Source organism: Microcaecilia unicolor, chromosome 1 (genome assembly GCF_901765095.1).
Source record: "Microcaecilia unicolor chromosome 1, aMicUni1.1, whole genome shotgun sequence".
Taxonomy (NCBI): Eukaryota; Metazoa; Chordata; class Amphibia; order Gymnophiona; family Siphonopidae; genus Microcaecilia; species Microcaecilia unicolor.
Window position 1 is genome coordinate 625,686,368 of NC_044031.1, and position 7,287 is coordinate 625,693,654.

The window sequence follows — 7,287 nt, forward strand, 5'->3', positions numbered from 1 at the left end:
AGTACAAAACATTTTATGCTTCTTATCCTAGAAAGAAGCAGTGGATTTTTCCCCAATTCCATCTTAATAATGGCTTATGGACTTTTCTTTTAGGAAGCTATCCAAAGCTTTTTTTTAAACCCACTAAACTAACAAATTCCAGAGTTTAATTACATGTTGAGTGAAGAAATATTTCTCCGATTTGTTTTAAATGTACTACTTTGTAGCTTCATTGCATGCCCCCTAGTCCTAAGTATTTTTGGAAAGAATAAACAAGCGATAGCGATTTATGTCTACCCGTTCCACATCGCTGATTATTTTATAAACCCCTATCAAATTTCCCCTCAGCCATCTTTTCTCCAAGCTGAAGAGCCCTAGCCACTTCAGCCTTTCCTCATAGGGATAAGCAGCATAAAATATATTGGATCTTGTCAGGTACTTGTAACCTGGATTGGCCACTGTTGGAAACAGGATGCTGGGCTTGATGGACCTTTGGTCTGTCCCAGTATGGCAATACTTATGTACTTATTTATGATGTGTAGGAGTAGTGCTTAAATGGCAGTTCCAGCAGTGGGAACGTGAGGCCAATGTCGGATGGACTTCTACAGTCTGTGTCCCGTATATAGCAAGACAGATCAGGATGGGCTGAAGTGGGTTTTAACAGCAAATCCAGTAGCTGGGGCCAGTGTAGACCAGACATTTTGCGGTCTGAGCCCTGAAAATGGCAGGGTTAAATCGGATCAAGTATGCGTATTTTATACCACATTCATATCATATGAGTGTAGGTCTTGTATATCTCAGTAGGGGAGGAGAAGACATTGTATAGTGGAACTTAGCAAGTAAAATGTAATAATACTATGGGATTATTGGCTCAATAATAGCTTGATAATGAATTAAGTGTTGGTCAGACTGAATGGACTAAGCAGGTCTTTATCTGCTGTCATTTGCTATGCTACTATGTTCTATGTATGAAAAATGTTACCCTCCACAGACAGGACTACTGGTATTACTACTCTGCTTCTTTCTAATCTATCAATCTTAAAATTATAGAAAATGAGACTTTAAAAAAGCAACAATTAATCCTTGCTCCCTTATTCACTCTTGCAGCTCTCAAAGGCACCCAAGAATATCATGGAGAAGAAGAGAGGAAGAAGCATGGTAACAAAAGGTAGGACACTAGGCCTATGCTCCGTTTGAACTTCTTCTCTTCTCTCTCTATATTTGTTCCCTTAGTGCTCTAATCTCCTCTCATGGCTTTCAGTAACATCTGTATGCTGATGACTCCCAGGTCTACCTCTCTAAACCAGAAATTTCATCAGGAAACCAGTCTGAAATCTCAACCTGTTTGTCTGATATTGCAGCCTGGATGTTGCATCGCCATATGACATTTAACATGGCCAAGACTGAGCTGCTTTATAGATTCTATGCCAGATTCTATTTCCCCTTCTTCAGATCTTCATTTACCAGTAGAAAAATCAACTAAAGTATTAGGAGTCATCCTTGATATAACGCGTACATAGAACTCATAGGTAAATGCAGTAGGTTTCTTTTCAGACTACATTAATTACATTCAATTTGTTTATTCTTTAATGAGGATCACTTTTGACTTCTTATACTCAGGCATTAATTCTTTTGCATTTGGACTACTGTAATGTGTTATATTCTGACCTCTCTGTAGAACTACATTCTAGACTCCAACTATTTAAAATACTGCTGCTAAATTGATCTATAAGTCTTGTAAATGTGATCGTCACACCTTTACTGATTCAGTTATGTTGGCTACTGTTTCAGGCAAGAGTCATATTCAAAGTGGCATGTTTAATATACAAGATTTCTGAAGGTACAAGTCTTATTCTGATGCTTATTTGAAGCTTAGGATAGAAGGTAGAGAATACTATTTCTTTTTAATTTGGAAGAGTGTAACTATTTTTGATAGAAACTTGGATGTATCTTTAAAAGTACCACATGGAGAGGAAGAAGAGGAGAGTAGCCTAATGGTTAGTCTTATCGACCTTTTGTCATTTCCAACATTAGTTTAAAAACTGAGGACAAAAATAGTGTGACTCTGCTTTTTCAATCAGTACACGATTTATGTTATGAGAAAGTATTGGAAAGTTTCTTTGCTTAACAAGTGTCTATTTGGTATAGTCTACCTAGAGATCTCTATTCTCAACCTTCTTACCTGGTTTTTCATCATCAACTAAAAACATTTTTATTTCATAATTTTTTTTTCTTAAAACACATATTTGCTTTTCTTTGTTGACTTCTATTATTTGAAATGTTTGTATTTACCGGTATACTGTACTGGTTTCTCTTTTGTAACCTGCCTTGGGCTGAGATGGGGAGTGGGTGGAATGTAAATATGCATATTATATTGTATTGTATTGTACTCTGTGCACAAAATAAGAGCAGGACTTGGTGGTGATCATATCAGATGATTTTTAAGGCGTCCAAACAGGCAGAAAAGATGACAGCAAAAGCCAGAAGGATGCTTGGGTGCACAGGGAGAGGAGTGGCCAGAAGGAAAAGTGACGTTATATAGTGACTCTATACAAGCCTCTTGTGAGACCCATTTAGATTACTGTGTACAGCCACTATCCTATTTCCAACAGTAGCCAATCCTGGCAGGATCCTAAAAGTGCCCTACTGTATTTTGTGTTACTTATTGGACAGTGCCTTAAGCTTTGTTGAAAGAAGCACCTAATACATGCAAAGAAATAATATAGATAGATTGCTAGTACTTCTTGATGAAGACACTGTCCTGGAAGACTGGTTTGGGCAGTAGCATGACGTGAAAGAATGAAGGAAGAACCAGATAAATGCTAGTGAAGATTTCAAGAGAGTTACTCTAGAGTCTGGCAGCAATGACCTGCCAGGCTTTGACTCTGTTGAAGAGAGGAATACCCACTTGATTGTCACAGAATTGAATAAATGATGCTAGCCAATCAGCTAATGTGTATGATTTGCCACAAAATACCAAGTCTAATGAAGTCAAAGTGAGATGCAAAGTTCTTTTGAGTTTAGCCACCACAAACGTACATTTGTTCATAGCAGATTACAAACATCCATAACACAACACATTAAACAAAGAGCGAAAAAAATACATCTACAAATTTGATCACTTCACTAACTATTCCCCTTTCTAGATCATCTCTGTGAGACTCCACTATTTACTTCCCTCCATTGAGTAAACTGGCCATTTAATCCTATTCTCTATTATCTATCTTTTAACCAGTTCCCAATTCACAATAGAACATTACCTCCTATTCCCATGGCTTTTTAGCTTTCTCAGTAGAGCGGTGTGGTAGCCGTGTTAGTCCACTTTTAAAGGTAATCAAAACCATGTTTTATTTTGTTTTATTTCTATTGATTAACTTTCTCAGGAGTCTCTGATGAGGAACTTTGTCAAAAGCTTTCTGAAAACCAGCTGGCTCACCTTTATCCATATGTTTATTCACACCTTCAAAAAATATAACAGATTTTGTGAGGCATGATTTCTCTTGGCTAAATCCATGTTTATTGTCCCATTAAACCATGTTTCTCTAGGTATCACTAATTTTATTCTTTATAATAGTTTTTTCCATTTTGCCCAACACTAGCATCTATGGTTTTTAAAAAATTGGTATCATATTGGTCATTTTTCAATCTTCAGGTACCTTGGATGATTTTAATGATAGGTTACAGATTATTAATAGTAAATCTGCAATTTCATTTTTGAGTTCTTTCAGTACCCTGGGAAGTATATCGTCTGTTCTTTAGCTTATTTGTTTGGCCTATTACATCTTCCAGGTGTATTATGACATTCTCTATTTCTTTCCTAATAATTTCTAACATTCTGTTTGCTTTTCTGATCGCTGCCACACACTAGGTAAATGATTTTAATGTATTTGTCACATGGATGCCTAGATCCTTTTCCTGGGTGCTAATTCCTAATATGGAGCTTAGCATTAGGTACCTACAGTTAGTATTATTTTTCCCTATGTGCATCTGTCCACATTAAATTCCTCACAATGAGAACCTCATAAAGAGAAACTGGAATTAAAGCAAAATCTATTGCATGACACTTCTGTTTTCTGATTTCTCAGTTACAGAAAGAAGATATACCACAGGACGTTTGAAGAACACCAAAAAATGAAAAAGAAGCTGTTATGTGAAGATTGCCATTCTGTCTGTAACAACCCTGCCATCAGGACAGAGTGTTTCAATGATTTCTGCAAGCTCAGTAACACCACCAATTTTGGGATTAAACAGATGAGAAATAATGAAACTTCAAAGCATTCAGCAATGTGTGATGCTGGCTTTTGGTCTTCATCCATGGATAAACTGAATCCACGGAATGAGTTCCTTAACCTTTCTACCTGTTCCTCATCTGCTGATGAACTGAGACTCTGGAATGACTCTCCTTCTGACCTTTCTACTTGCTCCTCATCTACCGATGAACTGAGGTCCCAGAATAACTCTCCTGACCTTTCTACCTGTTCCTCATTTACTGATGAATTATGCTCTTTGGATGGCTCTCCTTATCTATCTTCCTATTCATCATTCACTGGTGAGCCAAATTCCTGGATTGCTTCTCCTAGAGTTGCTTCTAATGGTGCTTCCACCAAAAAGAGTAAGGCTCCTGCATTAACCCGCAGTACTGTAAGAAACGGCTCTAATTTTTCAGGATGTATAGGTCGTCTATTTCCAAATCAAACATACATTCTACCAGAATCTGGTGCCACAATGTGTGGTCAAAAATCACCAGTGGAAGCAGCAACACCATGTGTTCCATCCTTAGATGTTTCCAAAAATCAGGTTATCTCCACTTTTGCTAACAAATTTGGAAGCAGATTTAAGTGTTTGGTTCCCACTGCACAAGGAACATATGTCTCCCAGCGTTCATATTCAAGTAAAATATTGCCAGGTAGAATTTCAGATATTTCAGCACTACAGTACCGTAAGAAACATTTTGCTAATAATTATTCATTGCTTGACCTGCCTCATTATAAAGACAGACAAGAAACATGTATGATCTCCTCTCATTCTCAGACCAATACATTATTTCATGAGGGGCAAGTTATGAATTTACCAAGCTCTGATAAATACCCACAAAAAGTGAAAGAAGTAAAAAATGTCAAGAAGTCTCATTTGAATAACAGTACAGTGAAGAAGATAGTAGCAGTTGATGTCCCGGTCAATCTTCATGATTTCCCTTGGGCCCCTGATTTGCCTTCATTGGAGAATATGATCACAGGACCTAAAATTCAGCTTAATGAGCTTAAAAATTCCTTTTTCCCAAACCATGTTAACCTCCTTCCATTACAGTGGAGCTTATCATGTAAAAGAAAGAACTCACTTAGGAGTTTAAGACTACTGCCTCCCCAGTTTGAAACAAATAAGTGCCTTCAAGAAGTTCAGCTTGTCATAACACCTAAAATCTCTTTAATAAGTAAAACCATAAAGACGTACCTAGAACTGAACCTGACAGAACACATCTTCCAGATAAATTGGAACATCTCCCCAACATTACAAGAATCACCAATGACACCTGTCCCTCCAGACTCAAGGCAGGATGAACAGCATTCCAGCCTCATCTGGAAAGAAGTGGCAGCTCCCCACCTACCATCCTCAGATTGTACTTGTGTACTAATAAAAACCAGTAGCTTAATGAGGATATATGTTTATGCAAATGATATTCAGCTGAAAATCATTCAGAAACTATGGTCCCAGATAATGAAGAAATATTTAGATACTGAATTGGAGATAATTTCATGGATAAATAACTATTCTGAAACGGTCAACTGGGTTCTGCAGCATCAATTACCTCTTTACAAACTCGTTTTCTCAAAGAATAAATGTTTTCAACAGGAATGGGAGGTACCCAAAAATGCTGAGAAACCTGAACAGATGTTTATTTCTAAAGCTTTATCAATAAGCAAACAGTCTTTTCACATTAGTACCAAAACCGTCTACTCAGGAGGCATGAGGACTGCTCACTTGCTGCTTATGTCAAATTCCATGAACCTTAAGCCTAGAGTGAAGGAAGAATGCCTGATCAGGACAGACAAGAAAAGCACAGAAATATTCATGAATTTAGCACCATCAGTGAAGCATATTTGTTGGAAATTTAGTTTTTTTATAAAAGGGGAAACAGTTATAAACCTTGGTCATCTTATAGAAATGAATACAAAAACCAAGATTGTATTTTCTTCATTTATTGAACAGCATATTGTTAATCTTACAGAACATAAAATAAAGCAGAAGTATTGGCTATCTTTCTGGGGATTATTTTCAATTTATACAGGTTGCAAAGCCATCAACATTCAAAAAGTTCAAACATCCATAATGCAAATCAGTGAGAAACATGCTCAGATCTTGCAGCAGAGTATCAGTTACATTCTTATCCTAGCGAGGAAGCTGTACTTCAAGAGGAGAAGAATACAGCATGAGTGGGGTGCACCAAGGAAAGCAACAAGATCTCTGAAAATGTTTCTATCTGCAGCCCCTGTGCTTCCCACATTTAAGACAAAGTCGTTTACAGAAATTGGCATTCTTGTGCTTTTCTCAAAGATGTCATTCATTGACCAAGATATTCAAAAACATGTTAAATTTTGTAAGAGAAAGAAAATCATGCAGCAGAATTTGAAGCTACCCAATATGATCCAGACTTTCTTGGAGCCCACTCTCTCTTTTATTCCTGAATATAATCAGCCCTGTGGCACCAGCGAGGAAGATCTTACTAGATATAGTGTAGGAAAGATACTCAGAACTTTTATATCCATTGTATGTAATCCCAAGTACAAAGATATTATCTTACCATTCTTCACATGTAACCCTAAGATCATAGGTGCTACCTCACCATTCGTTACACATAGTCCAAAGAACACAGGCACTCTGCAACTGCTCGTTCTACTTAATACCAAGAACCCCGGACTTAGCTCGCCATTCATTACATGCAATATCCAAAAGACAGGCATTCTCTCACTGCCCGCTATATGTAGTGCTAAGAACATAGGCCCTACTTCAACATTCAATATACATAAATCACAAAACACAGACACTCCCTCAACTCTCAGAGGTGCTTGTCAGTCTTTTGAATCTATAAAGATAAATAAATTACAAATGCATATCACCAAGAAGTGTGTAGAGACTTTGACAGAGATGGTTCCTTTTATTGTGAGGAAGTCTCTGAAAACTGTGAATCTTTCCCTAACTCCACTGTTTAGTAAATCCATCCTTCCTGCACAATGCTGCCCAAGAAACCGAGTGAAATCTGTGCCATATTTTGAACAATGTTGTCTTGGATGTATAGAAAAGAACATTAGA